Raw genomic sequence first — 22914 nt, 5'->3', positions numbered from 1 at the left:
TTCCCCTTGGTAATCAGGATTAATCTCCCACATCGGTACATTAACCCCTTCCTTTACCTGTTGATTCAGAGGCATGAGGCGCCCAAAGAGGCCAGTGGCCGTCACAACTTCCAGTGCAATGGATTTGTTGTGTCTTCTGGTAGAAGCATTGCTTCCTCTGGGAGTGAGACGTCTAGACCAGCAGAACCTCAGGTTGAGAGATGGGAGGCAAACATTTGTCTAGTGGTTAACTAGGGGTCATAGTGAGTGAATCTGTGAGTCCTGGCTATGGGGGAATTCGCACCATATACCGCATCCCAGAACACACTACCCTGGCCCTGCAAGGCATTTCTACCAGGTGTACTCTTTAAAAGGCCAGCCCACCATCTTATCAGGCCACCACCTGTTTCAGGATTAGGTGGGGAAACGGTAAAACTAGTGAATTCCGTGAGCATGACCCACTACCACTCTTCATTTGTTATGAAGTAAATTCCTTGATCAGAAGCAATGCCATAGAAGATCATGACACCAGATGAGAGATTCTCTAAATGCCATGGGTTGCAGCTTGGGCAGAAGCACTGCTTGCAGGGAAGGCAAACCCAAACTATGCATCTATTCATATAAGAACAAAGTCCTGCCCTTCCGTGGTGGACGTGGTCCAATGTAATCCATCTGCCTACAGGTAGTGGACTGGTCACCTCCGTGCAGTGGTGCCATATTGGGAAATCTGCATTGACCCAATCTGCTTCTCGTAGACTGGGCATTCAGCCGTGGTTGTAGGCAGGTTGGTCTTGTGAGTTTCTGATTGGTGCACAGCCTCCGTCCCTGCCACCAGGGCCACTTTATTCTTGAGCCCATTGGACAATGACAGGAGTGGCTGGGAAAAGAGGCTGACTGGTATCTACAGAACAGATCCTCCTGTCCACCTGATTATTAAAATCTTCCTCCCCTGAGGTCATCTGTCGATGAGCATTTACATGGGACATAAACCATTTCACATCTTTGTCCATGCAGAGAGATCTATCCACATGCCTTTTCTTGTCACCAATTTTATAATCACATTCCTTCCAAGTTTCCATCTATCCATGCACACTATTGCCAAGCCCATGAATATGTATAGCCTCATACCTATGGTCATTTCTCCTTCCAGACAAAATGAACAACCAGGCATGCTGATTGAAGTGTATACCATTCGTAGACAGCCATCTCATGTATATCACCTCCATTTGTTAATGAAGTTCTGTGTGTGCCCAACTCTATGGCTTGGTGGATCAGACAATAACCAATTCATCGTGGGCCTCTAAGTGCACATGGTAACTCAGCAGCCCATGGTTAAGTGTTTGGTCTCTCCTAAGTTGGAGGCCAAAAGATTTTTTTTTTTTCCAAAAGGAGAGTAGTTGCCCTAACCGGTTTGGCTCAGTGGATAGAGCATTGGCCTGTGGACTGAAAGGTCCCAGGTTCGATTCCAGTCAAGGGCATGTACCTTGGTTGCGGGCACATGGCAGGGTTTTGCTACCAAATGGTAATGATCTGCACTGTGATTCAAGTATAGAAGCCTACCAACAGCTTCAAACGGCAGCTCTCTCTGCCACTGACACTTGAAGCATGTGGCTTCAGATATGCTGCATCATATGGTCCCAGTGGCAGAACAGCTTGTCTGGCAGCCTGGACCTGTTGCAGAGCCTTCTCTTGTTCTGGGCTCCACTCAACACTAGCAGCTTTTCAGGTCACTCAGCAAATAAGCCAGAGTTGCACACCCAACTGAGGGATGCATTGCCTCTAAAATTGAGCGAGGCACCCTAGGCATTGTGCTTTATTTCTGGTTGTAAGTGGGGCCACATTCAACAATTTACCCTTTGCCTTAGAAAGGATATCTCAACATGTCTATTCCACTGGACCCAAGGTATTTCATTAGGGTATAAGTTCCCTAAACTTTTGTGGGATTTATTCCCCAACCTCTGGCATGCAAATGGCTCACCAAAATACTAGAATAGGTGCTACTTCTTGCCCAATCAGCATGTCATCAATTTAATGAACCAGTGTGATGTCCTATAGAAGGTCCCTGAAGACTGTATTAGAGTCAATATGCCCCTGAGGTAGGACAGTGACGGTGTATTGCTGGCCTTGCTAATTGAAAGCAAACTCCTTGGTGGTCTTGATTAATAGGTCTAGAGAAAAACAGCATTTTCCAAATCAGTAGCTGCATACTAGGTACCAAGAAACGTGTTAATCTGTTCAGCAGCAAAGCCACAGCTGGAACAGTAGCTGCTACTGGAACTACCTTCTGACTGAGCTCATGGTAATGCACTGCCATTCTCCCAGACACCTCTGTCTTCTGTACAAAGGCAAGTTGAATGGGGTGTCTTGGAAATCATCACCCCTGCATCCTTCAAGACCTTAATGGTGGCACTAATCTCTGCAATCCCTCCAGGAATCCTATATTACTCTGACTGGTGAACCGCAGTGATGTTCGGGTCAGTTCAGACCCAGTGTCCAATAAACTCTGACATGTCCAAGTATTTCCTTTCCCCGCTGCATGACAACCCTGGCAAAAGGCTGTAGGTCCCTCTGGAGAAGGACTAACAGTATAAAAGTTGGGTAACGTGCTGGGCTCCTTCTTCAAGGGGACCTGGGCTACCCTTGATTAAAGAGGTTCTGAGTCTGGAAACTGGCCCAACGCTGGGAATTGTTTGAGGAACCATAACTCTGTTTTGGACTAGATCTAGAACTCTTCCATGTATATGGATCAAATAGAAACTCAGCAGACTGTTCATCTGTTTCTTTTCTAAAGACACCACGATCACTAGCCAATGCTGTGGTTCTCTGTGAGTCAGACTATAATGGCTACTGCTTTGACTCCTCTGTCCATTAGAGTAATCACAACCACTTTACATTTTGCAATTATGTGCCAACACTTGGCTTCTGCCCCCTGGAATCCAATTCTTCTCATTGCACTTGGGGATTTAAGTTCAAAAGTAGCAGCTAGCACTATCATGTCTGCCCTACAGAAAAGAGAGCTCACTGAAGTCTTCAAGGATGTTGGAGTTCCTTGCACCAATTTATTTCTCACACTCATGGTGGAAGGCATGTCCTGTTGCCTCCCCCGCCTCCCAAACCTGAGTGAGTGAGCAGGTCAGAGACACATTAGCACCTTTTGCCTGTGACCCTCCACTTTCAGGAGGATTAGAGAGTTCGTTTTTCATCTCTTCTAACCTCACACGAGCTCTTAGGGGAAATGACTTTGACATGCAGGGCTGTGCAAACTGACAGCATCAGCACAGCTTAACCTCAGCCTAATAGCTGGACTTCCCCAACACGTGTTTCCACACCAACTCAAAGATAAGTGCCTTTGCCATTCGATTGTGCTTTGCCCTGTCCCTGTGTCACCCTCCTTGTACTAAGAGGCAGAAGAACTAAATAGCGTAGAGGAAAGTCCTATGTATGAATTCCGGGCCAACTTCACACCAGAAGCACAGGGACAAATCCTCCCTGAGCCTATCACCTCAAGGGTTTATTGGAGATAATAACACCTACATCTAAGAGTATATACAAATTATGTCCAGCCAGCATGGCTCAGTGGTTGAGCATTGACCTATGAAGCAGAAGGTTACAGTTCAATTTCCAGTCAGGGCACATGCCTGGGTTTCAGGCTCGATCCCCAGTAGGGGTCATGCAGGAGGCAGCTGATCAATGATTCTCTCTCATCATTGATGTTTCTGTCTCTCTCTCCCTCTCCCTTCCTCTCTGAAATCAATAAAAATATTTTTTAAGTATATACACATTAAATAAATCAAGTGGGGGCAAATTCATAACACAGTGTCCATGGCACATCACAATTTGTTCCCTTCTTTTCCAAACAGCAGGAAAATTGAGAGGGCTCACGGTGCTATGTTTTATGTAACTCCAGCACCACCTTCCATCTTGTCGATCCAGCTGTTTTATCTTGATTGCTCAGTGTTCCATTTGTCTTCTTCGTTACTTTTTTCTTTAGCTTGACAATTTGGTAAGAATAAGAGACTGCCATTTTGAGTTTATTCTTGTGTATGATGTAAGTTGGTGGTCTAGTTTCATTATTTTGCATGTGTCTGTCCAATTTTCCCAACACCATTTATTGAAGAGACTTTCTTGATTCCATTGTAAGCTCTTGCCTCTTTTGTCAAATATTAATTGAGCATAATGGCTTGGGTCAATTTCTGGGTTCTCTGTTCTGTTCCATTGCTCAATATGCCTGTTCTCGTGCTAGTACCAGGCAGTTTTGATTGCAGTGGCTTTGTAGTATAGCTTGGTATCTGGTATTTTGATTCCTTCAACTTTGTTCTTCTTTCTCAAGATTGCTGTGGCTACTTGGGGTCTTTTTTGATTCCATATAAATTTTTGGAGTGTTTGTTCTAGATCTATGACATATGCCATTGGTATTTTGATAAGGATTGCATTGAATCTATAGATTGCTTTGGGTAGTATGGACATTTTAATGATGTTGATTCTACCAATCCATGAGCATGGTATATTCTTCCATTTGTGTATATCTTCCTCTATCTCTTTTTTCAATGTCCTGTAGTTTTCCAAGTATAGGTCTTTTATCTTCTTGGCCAAGTTTATTCCTATCTTAAATTTTTTGTTGCAATGGTAAATGGGGTTAGATTTTTTTTCCATTTCTTTTTCTAAGAGTTCATTATTGGTATATAAAAATGATGTCAATTTCTGGGTGTTAATTTTGTATCCTGCTATGTTGCTGAATTAATTTATTAAATCTAGTAGTTCTAGACCACCAACTTATACCATACACAAGAATAAACTCAAAATTGATAAAAGACTTAAATATAAACCGTGAAACCCTAAAAATCTTAGAAGAAGCTATAGGCAGCTAAATCTCAGAAATCTCTCATAGCAATATGTTTACCAATACATCTCCTAGGCCAAATGAAAATAAGGAGAATATAAAGAAGTGGAACTACATCAAAATAAAAAGCTTCTGCACACCAAAAGAAACCATCAACCAAATGAAAAGAGAGCCCACTGCATGGGAGAACATATTTGCCAATGATTCATCCGATAAGGGGTTAATTTCCAAAATATATAAGGAACTCATAAAACTTAACAAAAGGAAGACAACCCAATTTAAAAATGGGCAAAAGACCTAAATAAACACTTCTCCAAAGAAGACACACAGAAGGCCAAGAGACATATGAAAAAATGCTCAAGATCACTAATCATCCGAGAGATGCAAATTAAGATGACAATGAGGTACCACCTCACACCTGTCAAAATGGCTATCATCAACAAATAAACAAATGAACAAGTGTTGGCGAGAACATGGAGAAAAGGGAACCCTCGTACACTGCTGGTGGGAATGCAGACTGGTGTAACCATCATGGAAAACAGTATGGCATTTCCTCAAAAAATTAAAAATGGAACTCCCATTTGACCCAGTGATCCCACTTCTAGGAATATATCCTAAGAAGCCAGAAACACCAATCAGAAAGAATGTATGCACCCCTATGTTCATAGCAGTGCAATTTACAATAGCTAAATTTCGGAAACAGCCCAAGTGCCCATCAGCAGATGAGTGGATAAAAAAGCTGTGGTACATTTACACACTGGAATACTATGCAGCTGTAAAAAAGAAAAACCTTTTACCATTTGCCAGAGCATGGATGGACCTGGAGCGTATAATGCTAAGCGAAAAAAGCCAGTCAGAAAGACAAGTATCACAGGATCTCACTCATACGTGGAATCCAATGAACAAAATAAACTGATGAACAAAATAGGCCTAGAGACATAGAACCATGTACAGACTGGCGAATTTCAGGAGGAAGGCGGAGGTGTGGGGCATGGGGGGCGGGAGTGATTAACAGGGAAACTTAGATGCATGTATGGACACAGACAATAGAGTGGTGAAGACCTGGGAGGGAGGTGTGGGGTGGAGGGGGTCAATGGGAAAAAAAAAAAACACAGCAAACAAACAAAGGGGGACACCTGTAATACTTACAACAATAAGGGAAAAAATAAATTAAAATTTTTTAATCTGTTCAAATTTAAAAAAAAAGAGAGGCTGCCAGAAATTTGAGATACAAGTGCAGTAACTCCTAAACTACTTAGAAGTCTTCCTGCTGTGTTATTATTAATGTGTGGATTCAGAAGCCATAATAAAAGCACATGGTCCCTCAGAGGTTCCCCGAATCTCCCAGATGCCCTGACTGCCCTGCCACATGGAGATGTCCCTGTTTGACACATCGCACAGTAGTGGTTTCTGGCGGCCGTGTCACCGTGACCTTCATTGGGAGGGGGAGGAGGGCAGAGGGCCTCCAAGAATTAACCCTACTCACCAGGCAGCTCAGGCAGGACACACAGGCTGACATATGGCTGAGAAGAAAAAGTCAGACAACTCGCGATGACTCATACAGACACTTGAAAATAAAAAAATCCACACACAGCCACCTACGGTATTTTAATTTAAAAATTCTACCCAAGTCCCTTGCAAATATAATTGTCATGCAAGCCCACATATCTAAAAAGGTTTTCAGTTCTCACATACGATTCCGCAGACCTCCAGACTTCTGCGTCTCCCTCTAAGTTCAGATCCTTTTCCAAGTGTGGTGCATAAAATACAAACACCAATGTAAGCTGAAATCAAACCACTTCACTCTTTTAGTGGAAACATGAAAATTAAACTTAAAATCTCATCTCAGAGTTTTTTAAAAGGCAACTTCAGAATGTGGAAAGGAAAAGGAAGAACAAACCTTTGGCCACCATCTCTTTCATCTGCGTTTCTAACTTTCCTGCCCTCTCCCCACCCTTCTCCTCTTGGCTGGAAAGTGGGGGGTGGGGGGGAGAAGGTCAGCCTCTCCCCCAAGTAGGTCACTAATCGTCTCTGCTTGCTTCCTTCTTTGTGAAGAGTGGGATTTGAACTAGAAGATTCCATGGTCCCTTGCAGATCTTACAGACCACAGTTCTGCTCTCTTTGACCCTCCTACCCCATCCTGTGTTGTCATGTGAAAGGACACATGCATGAAGGGCCGGTGCCTTAGAGAACCCTGAGCGCTGCACCGTGTGAAGAGGAGATAGATGCTGCCGGCAGAGGGAAGCCAGGGTCACAGGACCAGTGGCATGGGGAGCTGTGAGAAGGCCCTTGGGCATCACTGAATGATTTGAAGCAGGACAGGGACATGATGGAAGCAACAGGAGACAGCCCACTCTGAAACGCTGAGAAAAGGAGGTGGGTAGGAAAGACTTGGAGACCAAGGCAGTAATCCGGATAAAAACTGGTGTGCGGGACGAGAAGAGAAGCAGGCTGTGGACAAACCCTGGGTGGGGGGTGGTCCCAGCACTGAAGTGGGAAAGCAGGAGAGGAGGTCAGGGAGGGTCACCAAGAAGGAGAATTGATCGCAGACCTCGAGGCAAGAACCAGAGCGTTCATCAGATGTTCTGTCACATGCTGAGGTCTACCAGCAGATCAGGCCAAGGTCGACACCAAAGCTCTAGCCCCAAACCCAACATCAATAGCGCTTGAAGTTCCTGGTCTTTGTGGGCACCGGGGGAAGGGCAACGGGAGGAGAGTCACTCGTGGTCACAGCCTTGCACTGCACCCTTGACAAGTCGCTCTAGGGCGGTGGTGAGCAAACTCATTAGTCAACAGAGCCAAATATCAACAGTACAACGATTGAAATTTCTTTTGAGAGCCGAAAACCGACTTCTGCGCATGGGCCACGAAGTTTCAATCGCACTGTACGTGCGCGCCCGCACGTGGTATTTTGTGGAAGAGCCACACTCAAGGGGCCAAAGAGCCGCATGTGGCTCGCAGTTTGTCGACCACTGCTCTAGAGGAATTGACTTGGCGGGATGGAGCAGGGTGACAGACTGTGAGTGTCAGCACAGGCGATGTCATCAGAAGCTGGAACCGTGACTCGTTCCTTAGCACTAGATGCCAAGGCCTGGTTATTTCTTTTCATCCTGGGGAGTTTTTGAAGGACAAGGAAATTCAAAGTAAATAGAGGGGACAAACAGTGCCTAAACCAGAGGACACACTACCTCCTCCCCTCCCCGCCCCCCCGGACTGTTCCCCTTTGCAGGCGCTGTGTCCCGGGCGTTGTGTCCCGGGCGCTGTGTCCACACCTGCTGCGCACGCACCAACACAAGATGCTCCTGGCGTCTAGTTTCTCCCGCCGGGCAGCGGTCAGGTCCTTGTTGGGGAGAACGTGTTTGAATGATGTGGCTAAATGGCCCACCTTCCAAACCAAGATGGAAACTTGTCCACACACCCATGTCAACAATCTCCCAACCTTTCCAATTAGCTGTGCTCAGTTCCAAACTCTTATTAATTTTTCCCCAATTACAGGGCCCTTAACTTAGCTGCTTCCATAGGCAACCCTTTCTTTCTGCCTGAGGCCAGCTAGTCGGCTGCTCCTCCACAGCCAGTCCACTTGCAGCCACTGGAAGGGGTGGGCGTAGCCGAGTTCTGAATGTTCTGTAACCTCCCCGTCCAGTGGAAATACAATACCAGTTACTCGTATTACCTTAAATCTTCTAGTATGCACATTTAAGTAAAAAGAAACGATATTAACATAATGATGTATTTGATTTCACCCAATACAAACAGAATGTGTTCATACAATGCCATCAGTATGACAACCACTGATGGGATGTTTTGCATTATTACTTTTCACATTACGTCTTCAGAACCGCCTGTTTGCTGCAGACTTGCCGTGTATGTCCATTCGGATCAGGCTCACGTCAAGCTCAATGGCCACACATGGCCAGCGGCCGCCGTATTAGACAGCACAGATCACAGACACCAGGGAGCTTCCTGTCCCTCCTCTGGTGACCACGGCAGGACTCTCTCCAGCAAAAGTCACTCATTTTTCCCCGATACAATGAGCCCATCAGCCCCATTCTTGCTGGGATCGGGAAGTTTCTGGGTGGTGCTGGAGGGGTAGCTGACACACAGCCCATCCCTCTGTGTCCGCAGCAGCACTGCCCACGTCCGCGCAGGCCGCGTCACCTGCAGATGCTGGGCGCCGATACCAAGGCCTCATCGAGAGAAGAGCCCAGATTTCTAGTTTTCCTTTTTAAAACAACAGAGCCGATGTAATTACTTCAGTGTGTGTACTTGTGTTGAGAATTCAATCAAGTGCCTTTAAAGAAATCGAATCAGCCTTTGCTGGGGAAGCGAAAGGCCAGAATGACTCGGTGGGAGGCTGAGCAGCACACAGCCCTGCCAGCGGCCCCGGGGGAGGAGCGCAGAAGCAGCAGAAAATGTGATTTTAAAAGGACCACATCCAGAGCGCCCGGATCCCAAACAGCATTGCAGCAGACAGACCGCAGGGCCGGGAAGCACAGGCCACGTGTCCTCTCAGGCTATTAATAAGTAGCCCCCGGAGACACAGGGCGCCATGTGGAGACTCACGGGAGCCCCAGGCCACCTGTCACCAGGGCCCCGGCCAGTTGTCCTGTGAGCAGAGAATCAGAAAGAGCTCAGAGTCTCATCGTCAGAGAAGGAGCGCGATGTGAACATGGAACAAACACACTCAGAACGCCCTGGAAGCCCCGGCCTGGGACCATCTTTCTACCAGGCTCCCCGGGAGCTGAGCCCAGGCAGCAGTTCCTCGCGCTAAATGGGGGGGGGCGGGGGGGGTCTCCCTTTCTGCCAAAGGCATCGCCCACGAGAGCAGCTCAGCCGCAGATCCCTGCATCAGCCCCACAAGCATCTGCGAATAGAGACTTGAACAACCGGGACCAGAACGGCCTGGGTCTCCACCGGGGCCAGTGTAGGGTACACGGGTCTGCTGAGCAGTCCTTTGCCCCTCTCCGTGCAGAAATGGTCTGGGGCACGTGGCCTGGTGGACAGAGAACCAGCCCGGAGCCTTTACTAAGGCTCGGACCCTGTCCCCAGAGCCCACTCAGGCCTCGCTCTCACTAAGCTGCGAACGGACAGGAGGGAACCAACAGTCCCTTTTCCAGACCCGTCCCCTCCCGCACGGAAGACTCAGGTGGAGATCAGTTATGGTCAGGGGCTGCCCAGAGTTCCTCCCACGGGCAAGGTGATGCTGGGGACGCTTTCTTCCTTTGAGCGAGATGACACCAGAACAACACAAACAAACCAGAACACACTGGCAGAGAACGCAGAGAAACCGCCTCTTCTCTTCCTTCTGCTCCACTGGACAAGCGCACTTAATTTCGCACAAGAAGCGCGGCGCCTGAGCCGGGAGAAGACTGAGCCGGGAGAAGAGGGGGAAGCAGGTATTTCCATGCCTGCTGAGCATCCCCAAGTCCCTCAGGTGGAAGTAGGGACTCGCCTCCAGGAGCCAATGAATGACCGGCACTCCTCCAGCTGGCTTCTGGCCATGGTGACCCCAAGTGAGACTTCTCCCTCCAGCAAACCCACCCAGAGTGAGGCCAAGGGAACTGGGTCTTGTCTTGACTTCAGGCCCCGACCTAGAGGGAAGTCCCCAGGGAGAGAACCGGCTGTGCTTTCTAAGGAAGCTGCGATCCCCACCCCACCCCCCACCCCATGACACGCCCACATGGCAAGAGAATGTTGAGGACTGAGAGGGAGAGTCAGGAGGCAGCAGAAAGCAAAGCCGTGGCGCTCCCCACGCAATTTGTTAGGACGGTGATTGCAGAAGAAAAGCTCGGTGGCCGCAGCCCAGGGCGGCACCTAGGGTCTCATCTGCATGAGAATATTGTGAAGCATGGTGCCGCCAGGCCAGTGGCCATGAAATGCTCCAGTCGGCGGACGCCCGTAGCCATTCACCACAGTCCCGGGTTATTAATGACTCACCAGATGTGGGAGCCTGGCTTCAGGGCCACTGTTGGCCCCGCAGACTGTGGAGGTGGGTGGTACAGGCACAGGCTGGGAGGGCGTCCCCCTGCCTGGTGCCCTCGCCTCTCTCCATCTCCCCATGGGGGCAGCAGCCCTGGGCAGGCGTGCCAACGTGTGTGTCGCCAGCTACCGGGGGGTCGGGGGGGGGGGGGAGGCACAGCCCTGGTTCTCAGTCTAGGCAGATGGGGAGCATGACCTTCCAGACGTTGGATGTCTGCATTTTTCCATCCAGAGCTCTTTATTTTTGCACAACATAAAAACTGATGGCGCGAGCTTGTATCACGCTACAGAACCGCATGCTATTTAAAACTTATGAATTGTGCATTTCTGGAACTTTCTGTTTAATATTTCAGACCACAGTTGACTGTGGGTAACTAAAACTTTGGAAAGCAGAACTATGGAAAAGGGGGTACTCTGTGTAGGTCAAATGCATGTTCTACAGATCCTCACTGTGCATAGGTTGTCTTGAGCTTCAATAAGCTTGAGAAATTCTGAGGAAAATAAATTTAAAAGCATATTATCTATATATATAAAAGGCTAAGTGACTGACCATACGTCCGTCCAACTAACTGACAGGCCAGTACATATGACGCACACTGGCAATTTAAAAGTAAATGTTGACTCGTGCATGCATGATACATATAAAGCCCTCACTGGCGCCAATCGCATGCATGTTTTAATTTTATAATACTATATTATATATACTATTTTGACATGTAATTTTTTGCAGTAATGTAATTACCACATGAATCTTTCTTCTAATTAATTTCCTTTCAATGTGCATGAATCCATGCACTGGGCCACTAGTATATATATATAAATCAGAATCCTTAATATGCTAACTTTCTCTAGAACTCTCAAAGAAGCTGACAGAATAGACAGCATTTCCTAAACTTATCAGTCCTTTATTTCCCTTCCACTTCACTGTCACTCCCCACCACCTCCCAGCAAAACAGGGTTCCTTCACCCCCACGTCAAGAATGTAGAACTTGACCCAGGGGGATACTGAAGTTAATACCAGCTCATGAGAGGTGATGGTTAAATATTTGGGATTTGGGGAGCTGGTCAACTATTGAGAGTTTGAAATTAGCCATAGTGGAAGTTTTTATACCACAGAAATTTTCAAACACTCAGAAGGGCTTTTGTTTGTTTGTTTTAACTTTTCTGTAGAGCAGCTTCAACAGCAGCCACTGGACTTAACCCAGTTATAGTCTCCTGGACTTAGAGGGGACTTGGGGGGGTCAGAGATTCTCACATCTTGCTCTCTCCTCCATAGAATCCTTGGCCTGGGCTCCCCTTCATGGAGACCGTGGAGGCCTCAGCAATGTCTCACTCCCACTGGAAAAGGGGAGATACATGCATGGACCCACATGCTTCTCAACTCCTCCCCAAGGGACACCCCAAGATCGTCCCCTCACTCTCAGCCCATCTTGGGTATTTATCAGGTATCCTCAGCCAGTGAAATAATTTTGAGAAGAAAAATGATATTCCTGGACCCTGGCAAAATAGAGAACCAGAAACTCGCATCTCTGAATCCTGAAGATTCAGACTCTGCTTGTCAGCACTCCAGCCTCGGGTGGGCAGCGCACCATGACTCAGGCAAACGAGAAAAACACTTAACGCGCAAGAGACTGCTGCAAACGAAGCCCCCGAGGCTGGGCACTCTCACTCGGAAGAGAACCCAGAATGCAGGTGCAGGCTCATAGGAAACCGAGGTATCCAGAAAATAGACCCAGAGCGAGGGAAGGGCCACCCCTACACGTCTGATGCAGGGGGAGTCACTTCCCCTCTGGAACCTGGGAAATGTTTGCCTCTGGGAATATAATCCTCCGCGTCAGGGGACAGGAGACTCTCACACCGCCTGAAACCTGCCAGAGCCTTTCAGGGTGTAAGGCTAAGAGATAGTTCATTTGCTTTCCAGGGAAAATAAGAAGCAACTCACTCATTGGACATGGATCATTCTAAAGCAAATTGTTGGTAGTGACTATTTATCGGGATGAAAGCCCATAGGGTGTCATCCAATAGTCCTTGGAGGGGAGACACGAGATGTGGGGCCACGTGATTATCTATCTGAAAACTTGGGTCTTCCAACCCCAAATCCAAAGCCTTTCCCTCCGCAAAACCCCAGACAGGGAAGTGCCCATTTTTTGAGAGGAAGGCAATGACTGCGGGGGTGAGCTGATTTCTCTTCAAAAGACCCTGAAATGCCAACTGCAGATTCTTCCAGAACAATTCAGACTTAATGAAGTGCACATTGTAAGCCTTTTGCATTCCGATCAGGTTTCAACAGGAATTTAAACCACGTCTCAGTAGAAGTAATCCTGTTTTATTGATGTGAGAATTAGCGCAACCGCTGGACATGTTGGGAGGATGGGAGTCTTCATGGGGAGAGAGCGGCCGCACTGGTTTGTTTAAAATGCCAGCTCAGCGGCAAGTGCAGGATTAAACAGCACGAGGCCCGCAGAGTGCGCGTTAAAGGTGGAGACTAGGTGGGAAATGAGGCGGGGAAATCGCTGTTTTCTTGTGGAATTAAACATACCTCAGACCTCATTAGAGCAGAGAAAAGCCCTGACCGCCTGCTCTCCAGCCTCCCACCCCCTTTTGTGCTGGTATCAGGTGATGCCAGGTGTTTGGCTGTGGGGTGCAGTTATCCTGAACCCTCAATTATGTGGTCACTGCTCAAGCGAATTACCCAGGACGCTTCTCCTTCTCAAACCCAGTTACTGACGCCCCAGGAGGTACACAGCAGAGGAAGTGACATGCAGTTTCCCACTTGCTAGAATTCTTCACAGAAGGGGGTTCGTGGGAAGTGTATTGAAACTTTTGTCTAAAATTGGAGCTCTGGCTACTGGGAGGCGCGGATTGACTGCTCTCTCCTCTACCGTGAAATCCCACCATGTGTGTGATCTGAGCGGGTCCCAACCAGTCTTGCATCAGAAAATACAAGGAAATGCCCCGCCCACCGGGCAGGGAGGGGCCGGTTGCTCTGAAAGGGCTTCCCCTGCCCTCACTCAGGAGCTGAGCCACCCCTCTCAGGAGGCTTGGTGGCCCAGGTTCTAGAACCTGCACGTGGGGGTCTGGGATCTGTCTCAGTTCTGCTGGGAGCTAAGAGCCCACTTTCTATCCTCTCCCTGCGCCCCTTACCCTCCTCTGGAAATCCGCTCCATCCTGTGGGCTCTGCAGGGTGGACAACCACAGCCCACAGACAGGAAGAAGAAAGGACCGAGTGGCTCTCTCTTCTGAGCTGGGCAGGATCTTGTCACCCCTGCTGTTCCCTGCATGGTGCCATCGCAGACAGGAAGGGGCTGGCCTTCTTTCTGAGGTCAATGCATAGCCTTGCATTTCATTTCTTCCCCACACCTGAGGGAGACCATGCTCACGTCCTTCCAGAATTTTCTATTGCTCCTTTTTTATGGCCTCCTCTCCTCCCTCATGTGGAAGGACCACATGCACCTCCCTCCTCACCTACAGATAAAATGTCCCTTCAGCCCACGGTCACCCCCTTCCCCTGCAGCCTGACTTTCATCCTGACCACTCTCTTCAGAGTTGCCAGTGGTCTCCTGACTGCCAGACCCAACAGCCCCTCTTCTGTTGAATGCACTGCCTTGGCCTCCTGGACCTGGACCCACCCTGTCCCTGTGCCTCCTCTGGGCCACTTCCTGCCCCTCCCTCTCACTTCCTGCTCCTCCTGACCCTCACTGTGGATGTCCCTAGGGTACTTGTGCTCTTCATTCTTCAGTAACACAAGAAGAAAGAAGAACACACTCCACACCCCCGTTCTCTGGGACTGTTCCTCCATCCTTGCAGCACTGCTGGGATGGGGTGTTTGCATGTCTATCCTGTTTGGTTCCTGGAAAGAGCCGTCCACTCGGAGTCCAACTCCCTGGACCGGCTCTGGCTGTGTGGCCTTGGTCAGGGTGTCCTGCCTGTCTCACACCAGTGATGCAACCCGCCACACAGTCCGGAAGGATGGGGATCAACTGAAATGGCAGAGAAGCCACGCAGCTCAGTGCAGGCACGTGGTAGGGTTCAACAAACGTTTATCCCACCCTCCAACTGCCATCCCCTCCCCAATATAAGATTTTATAAAAGACACCAGAATTTTCCCTCTTACCAGACTTCTTTCTGACACATTAAATCCTTTTTTTGACCCTACCCCTGGTCCTCTGTCTCCACCATCCCCACTCTGATGTTGACCTTTGCCCCAGGCATGACACTCAAAGCCATTACTCCTTTATTTTCACTTCTTCCACTCCACAGGGTAATTCATGGAACAAGAGTGAGGCAAGATCCTTCTCATTGCCACTCTTCTCCTCACATTGTACACACACACACACACACACACACACACACACACACACACACACACTTCCTCTCATCTGTCGGCAATGGCGGAAGAGAAAGAACATGAGCTTCAGAACCTGACAGAGAGTCCTAGCTCCACCACATGTCAGACGTGTAAGCTTCAGAAGTGACTCAGCCCAATCGGCCTCCATCGCCTCATCTGTAGGATGGGCCAACACTTCCCCTGTGGCTATGGTGCCCGGCCCAGTACTTGACACATAGCTGTTCAGTAAGAGTTGGCTTTCTTCCTTTCCCACTTCGGGGCCACAGTCACTCCCCAGCTCCTTCCCTTGGCTAATCGGTCCAGCCACCGCTGACCTCTGCCTCTGACATGCTAGACGGGTCTTAGTCTTGTGTCCACAGTGTTGCAGGCAACTGCACATTGATATGGGACACTGTGCAGGTCTTGTGTTAGCAAGCAGGCTCTGAGCTTCCAGATGGGCCTGCCCATCTGTGTCTTAGATCGCTTCTGAATTTCCCACTGTTTCCAGGACAATGTTGGGCTTATAAAAACAGGGATTATTATAGCTACAAATCGTGTGCCTTCTTCGGCCCAGACACTATCATAATTGCTGCCATTTGTTCAATGTCTGCTCTGTAGCAGGTGCGACGCTCGCATGATGTATTTATTTCTCACAGTAACCCTGCAAGGTAGGTCTTATTATTCTCATTTAACAATTGAGTAAACTGAGACTCAGACGTGATGCGGCTGGAACAAATGCACACAGATTGCCGATGGAACAGCAGGGTTCCAACTCAGACCCACCCGCCACCAAAGCACATGGCCCTGTCACCAAGCTACCTGCCAACAAGACTTATGTCCCTAATTCTCCCATGAGCCCATTAGGGTAGCATTCACCCAGTTTGCCACTGAAGGACCCACTGAGTGGGCAGCAGAGCAGGGACCCCGTCTGGCTGACTCTAGGCCCACCCTGAAGTAACCAGAAGCAGAAGGGATTCTTGCTCCAGAGGGAGACCATCAAGTCCAAGTTTCCTGAGGAACAGAAACACTCTGGCTCTGCCTCCTGCCATGTAAGTTGGCTTCTTTGAGTCTCACTTTCTTTGTGCGCAATAAAAAGTAGAGGACAAGGAACTGAAGATGCCTGGGGTTGCAGGACTGCTCTAGCCAGGCAGCTCCTTGAGCAAATCCCAGCTGGTGGCCTGTCCTCTGAGCAGACGCAGGCCTGGGAAAGGGGCGTGGTGTGGCCCGCAGAGTACAGCCCCCTTGCTGCCCTCATCGGAACGCCGCTGTGCAGCAGACAACCCACCCGGCTGTGGCGGTGGTCCCGAAAGGTTCTGATGGTTCTAACTGTCGCTGGTTCTAAATCTTGAAATCACCTTTAAAAGAGCAATCGGGATATAGAATGTCAGTCTCCTTCCTCCAGCCCACAGTGACCTGGCATCTCTCTCCGTTAAGCAATGAAATGGCACACTTTCCGAAGCCATCTCCCACGCACGGAGCAGCCAGCGTTAGTCCTCTGACCTCACAGTGGGTCCTAGACATTCTAAGTTCAGGGTCACAGGGTGAGGCCCCCCAGGGCTAATGTTAATAGGACCCTTGGCCCTTTCGTAGCTGTCAGGAGTTCCAGCGGGTGGAGGCACTGTTCTCCACACGTCTGTGACATTACACTTCCGGTCTGCCCGGATTTCTGCTTGTGATCACCTCATAGTCCCAGCAGCTCAGCACAGCACAAACCAGCTCTCCTCCCCAGGGCATATCGGACACAGATGACAAGCATTCCCACCGGTCCCCAGGGAGGGAAAATCCTCAGGTAAGGACTCACACAAGAAGACAAGCATCGGGCAAAGGGCCAAAAGGAAACTTCTAATTTCCACACGTTAGGCATCATTTGCAGCGACAGCTCTGAGTTGTCCTTCAGTGTCTCGGGGGTAACGTGGGAGCCCGGATCACAACAAGACAATCTCGGAAAACCCCGCCTGACCTCAGTTGGCAGCATCGTAGCCCGAATCCACTGCCACTGTGCACCTTCCCCAAAGCGGTTAGAAGCCGATCTTCCCTCATTTAGAAAATACACAAGTTTCCTTTTCCTAAGACAATTTCTTCTTCAGGGTGGTAAAATACACACAACATAACCTTTACCGTGTTAACCTTTCTTTAAGTGTTTGCTTCTGTACACTGAGCACATTCTCACGGTTGTGCCGCCTTCACCGCATCCATCTCCAGCTCTTCCTCACCTTCCCCGACGGACACTCCACACCCACAAACACGAACCCTCCCTCCCCCGCCCCTGACACGGCCACTCCACTTCTGTCTCCATGAATGTGACTCCTTAGACGCCTCAGGTCAGCGGAGTCAGGCAGTGTTGTCCTCTGGCGACTGGCTTATGTCCCAGCACAATGTCCTTCGGGCTCGTCATGCTGCAGCAGGTGTCGGAGAGCCTCCCTGCTGAGGCGGCATCCCATCCCGCTGTGCGGAGGGACCACATCACGCTTATCTGCGCGTCAGTCATTGGACACTTGGGTTGCACCCCCTGTTGCTACTGTGAAGGATGCTGCTGTGAACATGGGTGTACACATATCTGTCCACATGTCCTCTCCTGACCAGTAGCGATGGGAAAGCTTCGCCTGCGCTGTGGTGAAGCCACGTTCTGTGTTTGCATTGCTAGATACAGATTTGATTCAAGGAGTCTGCTGAAATACACCTTTCCTGAAATTCACGCTGGAAAGTGAGCCAATGTGCAGCTCCTCCATGACACAAAGCCTGAGAGAGACGTCCCCACATTCTTCCCAGCTGCCTCCTCCCTCCCCAGCTCAGCCTGCCTCTTGGGGAGCAAGTTTCATCCCTGCGTCTACATGTCCTGTCCCTCCACCTCTGCTCCCTGTTGACTGCCACTCCCTCCAACACCTCACTCTGCCACCACCCCTTCCTTATAGCGCAACCTCTCCCCTTCGGCTTCCTCTCCACATGTAAAGGTGCTCTATAAACACCCATCGTGCACACACACACACACACACACACACACACACACACACAGTCTGGCCCCGTCAGCTCCTTCCAGCTCTCTGTCTTTAAGCACGTCCTCTTCAAATCCTCTCTCACACCCTCTCCCAGACCAACCACACCTCCCTACCTGCATCCTGGCTGTACAACCCACCCCTCAGCCACCACCACTCTCACCAGAGTCAGCAGTTGTATTAGTCTCCTGTGGCTGCCAAGCTAACTCAAAGTGGTGGCTTAAGACAACGGAAGTGTGTTCTCTCACAGCCCTGGAGAGAATCAAGGTGTCGGCAGGCTCGTGCTCCCCCCGACAGCTCTGGGGAGGGTCCTTCCTGCCTCTCTCAGCTTCTGGTGGCTCCAATCAGCTTTGGTTTGAGAACATCACCCCAACTCCTGCTTCTGTGCTCAGGTGCCCTCCCTGTGTCTCTGGATGTTCTTTTCTGTCTCTTATATGGATGCTTTATGGGATTTGGGGTCCAGTATGACCTCATTCATTACATCTGAAAAGACCCTATTTCCAAAAAAGGTTACAATCTGAGGTTTAGGGTGGACATGACTGTGGGGGAGACGCTACTCAACCCAGTGCACTAGTGAGTCCCAATTTCCAAGCCCAAAGACATTGTCCAGTGGTCTCTGCAGCATCTGTTCCGGTTATTCAACACAGAAGTGGCCTCATGTTTCCTACTTATTTTTTAGATGATAGAAGTACATTAAGGGAAAAGCTAAATATAGAAAAATCAAAGAGAAAGCAAAAACACCCACAAACTTACAACTCAGAGATGGATCAAAATGAACATCTTGGAAAACATTCTACACACACACACACACACACATACACACAGTCACACACGCATGAACACACACACATTATTGCAAGAGGGTAATATATGCAGAGTGGACTCTACGTTCCTTATTCTGCCTTTTCGCTTAGCGCTATGGCTGGGCAACCAGCCAAGTCAATGAACACATACCATTCATTCAATACTAGGTGCTGTGTGCTGGGCACTTGCTCCAGGGCCTGCGATTCATCTGTGAATAAAACACACACAGATGCCTGCCCTCGGGGAACTTCCCTTCCCACAGGGGCCAGCAGGCAGCAGAAAATTAAAAGAGTAAATAACCTCTCAGGCTGAAAGGTGGCAAGTGCTACGAAGAACTGCACAGCAGGACCAGAAGGGGCACCTGAGAACGGCAGCTGTGATTACCGGTTCCAGCGGGGGTTACACAGAGGCCATTAAGAAGGTGATCTTGGTGAAGGCCCCAAAGCACTGGAAAATCGTTTTTCATGACCACGTAGTATGCCATTGATGATAAGTGCAAACATGTGTTTAACCGGTGCTCTGTTGATAGATACTTCGATCGTTTCTACTTTTTCACTGCTGTAAGAGAGGCTGCAATAGAGCCCCGTGTGCAACTGGTGACCGTTTGTGGAATTATTCCCTTGGAAGGAATGCCTAGCCCCTAATCCAAGACATCTAACCATTTCTAAATCATAAGACTTCCTGTCATCTGCCCTCCAGAAAGACTGCCAGTCAACACCTACAATAATACATCTGAGTTCCCAAGTCCACTGCCTTCCCAGCACACACACTCCCCATCTGGCATTTCTTTTTAATTTTGCTAATTTGGGGGGAGGATTTGTTAAATGTGCATGGCTTTTACTTTGCTGTGGCTGGACAGTCTTTCCATGTGCTGTCATCTTTGTGTGTTTCTTCTCTTCCAAGCCCCTTATCCGTCTCCTGTGACCATGTTTTCTATGGGACGCTTACTGCTTTTGTAAATTGGGAATGTATATGTTATGTGTTGCCAATATGTTTGCTGGTTTGTCTTCCTACTTTCCTTAGAAGCATTTCAAATTTTCATATTGACAAAAATAACAGTGTTTTAAAATAATTTCTGGATTCCTATCATGGTTAGAACAGCCTTTCCAACTTTTAGAATTATAAAAATACATCTCCACTCCCTCTGTAGTTTTTTTTTTTTTTTCTTTGCATTTAAATCCTTAATTCACTTGGAATTCGTTTTGATAGAAGAAATAAGGAAGGGCCCAGCCGGCGTGGCTCAGTGGTTGAGCATCGACTTATGAACCAGCAAGCGCCTCGTGGCCGCCCCTGGGCCTCTCGCGGATCCTCTTGTGCGCTGTACACACTTCACTGTTAGCAGTTCTTCTGCGTTAGCCCCTGTCAACCTTCATGCACGATGCTGGAGCATGTGCAGCGAGTCAGGAGCGGGGTCGGGGGAGGCTAAGAGAGAGGGGAGAGGGGTCTACGTGGACAGCCAGGGGGCCCTGGGGCCATGGGGGCTGCGGCTGAGGTGGTGAGTGGTTGTTTGCACCCAGGTCTGCACAGGCATGCAGGGAGGATGTCTGCTCTCCAAGCCGCAGCTGCAGCTCGCTCTGCTGAGCAGCTCCAAACGCACTTGCAAATGCAATTCAGATCACCCCTCAATTCACACCCTGGGGTTCCAGGGAAGAAAGAAAGGTTGAGAGCCATCGTGAGCATTCCCTTCTGGGTCCCCCTGCACGCCTCTGCACCCCGGAGCTGAGGCAGCTTCTCTCCCCTGTCATGGCCCTGGACACAGCCTCCAGCTGGGCCCTCACTCCACACTCCCGCACCCCTCCCTGGCCTGGGCCCCTGCCCCTTGGACTCCTGCTTCAGTCTCTTCTCGTCCCCAGGTATTCCCACCTCACTAGCATTTTGGTTTCTCTGGCCTCTGAGCCTGTTTTCCCACCAGCCACTACAGGCCAGAGGCCCGGCTTCCCCGCCCCATCGCAAGGCAAGAAAAATTCTCCTCGGCCCTCAGGTCTCTCGTGGGCCTAAGAAATAAACAGAGCATAAGACAGATTAGCAGGAGAAAAGCAGACACGTGTTACTGAATTTTTCCATGTACCTGGGAAGCTCCACAGGAGACCCAACGATGTGACGAAGCAGGAAGCCTTTAGGCCACTTAGAGAATCAACTGGGGAAGAACTGGCAGACAGGGAGGCCGGGGCTCTGGGCTGTGCACGGGGAAGGAGTGACCAGGTGGGCCTGGGTTTGTTTAACGCGGTTTGTTTAGGCAGACTTCTCGGCCCTACCCTCCCTGTCTCTCCCAAAGCAGGGAGGCGCCTCTGACATGGGATTTAGCTCCTGATTGCAGGAGGACAAGGCGGGTCAGCGTGTGCTTCTTGCACCGGCTGCTTCTTAGGCAGCTTTGGGGTGGCACCTTCTGAACCCCTTCCCCATCTTCCCAGGGACACACCTTGCCTGCACCCCAGCCTCAGCCGCGGGCCACCCCGGAGGCTACCTTCCCACCGCGCTCCCAAAATCTTTTGGCTTTCTTAGTTTGTTTGCTTTTAAAAGGCATTTAAGTCACACATGACTTACACTTTCCACCTGCTGGTTCGTTACAGATGCCAAACACAAACCTCCGTCCCCCCTCCGGTCCCCTCTCCCCGCTCCTCCCACCAGCACCCTCATCACGGTCCCTCTGCCTGTCCGGTCAGTGCTGCTGCCCATAAAGTGCAAGATGAGGCTCAAGTTCATACCAGACACTAACTGCATAATGGCGCAAACACACTCACTCTTCTTCTTGTTTCTAGTCGGACGGCAGCTCTGCCGCGGGCACGGGACCCAGGCCCCGCCACCCCCCACCCCCGTGGAAGGGCAGGGGCACAGGAGGGGCACTTACACTCTTTAAGGGGCACTTACACTCTTCTGGGAGGGGCACTTACACTCCCAGAAGCGGGGATTCAGCCCGTGGCCCGCCTCAATGCGGAGGAGGCCAGGAAATGTGCTCAGCCCTGAGCTAGCAGCGGGGGCAGGTTTGGAGGATGGCTGGCAGCTCCCAGGACTCCCAGGGCACTCACCCTGCTCGCTCTAGCTGTCCAGACAGGTCCCCCAGCTCAGAACGCCCGCCCCCTGGAGCTTGGAGTGACAGCCGAGCCAGGAAAAGGGGAAAGCAGCTTCGATGTGGGTGGTGGGGGCGGGCGTGGACTTCCTCCCTGACATTTAAAGTCTGAATCTCGCTGAAGACTGTTAAAAAGCAGCTGATCTGACAAACCCTCTTCTCCACGGAAGGGCTCCGGGAGACGAGGGCTCGGGTGGCTTTGCACCGTGAGGAGCTTAGCACCTGGGCCAAAGCAAGACACTCGCCAGGTCTCCCCACCTGCCAGGGCGTGAGCCCAGAGCCTGTCCTACATGAAGCTATATTTTGAGACTCCCACTCGGGGCAAAATGAACAGTGAGAACTCAGCTGTGACCACTCGGGGCCACAAACATCGTGCCTTGGGGGGGGGGGGGGCGTGTTGGCAGTGAGAGGGATGTCACCTTCACGTCCATCTAGATTCTCCACTCGCCTCCACCCTGTCCCAGCCTCAGCTGCTACCCTCTCACTCCTGTCCTGATATCTGTTCCAAGAAGAAGGAAGAGGAGGAGAGGGAGAGGAGGAGGACAAGAGTGAGAAGAAGGGGGAGGAGGAGTGGGAAGAGGAGGAGGAAGAGGAGAAAGAGGACGAAGAAAAGCTTCTCCTTTACAAACGACAGGCTATGGAGGGCGGGATCTAAAAGTCCAAGTTGCCAAACCCAACAGTCTGCTCTACAGACCAGACGCGGCCTCTTCCTGGGGCTGAAATAGAAGAGCAGACCTACGCCACTGATGCCGAGTGGGTACCACTTGAGTCCCATCCCCAGCTGTTTCCTTAACCAGATGAGTGTTTTCTCGACCGACTGCCCTTCTCCTTTAACCAAGGGGACAAGCCGTAGCTGCCGTGGACAAAACGCATGGCAGAGTCAGCAGACAGAGAGGAGAGCCGGGGAAAGAGACTGCTCAGAAAC

The 22914-nt window shown here is 49.9% G+C and overlaps 1 protein-coding gene across 1 annotated transcript in view; it reads left to right on the top strand.

Moving 5' to 3' along the window:
- The first annotated feature begins 16705 nt into the window (after window positions 1-16705).
- KCNJ6 (potassium inwardly rectifying channel subfamily J member 6) overlaps window positions 16706-22914 on the top strand; it is a 39398-nt gene continuing 33189 nt past the window's right edge. The window contains exon 1 of the mRNA XM_028151905.2: window positions 16706-16914. The gene's annotated coding sequence lies outside the window, so the exon portion shown is untranslated. The remainder of the gene's footprint in view (window positions 16915-22914) is intronic.

Source organism: Eptesicus fuscus, chromosome 3 (genome assembly GCF_027574615.1).
Source record: "Eptesicus fuscus isolate TK198812 chromosome 3, DD_ASM_mEF_20220401, whole genome shotgun sequence".
NCBI classification, from domain to species: domain Eukaryota; kingdom Metazoa; phylum Chordata; class Mammalia; order Chiroptera; family Vespertilionidae; genus Eptesicus; species Eptesicus fuscus.
This window is presented reverse-complemented; position numbering and strand designations above follow the sequence as displayed.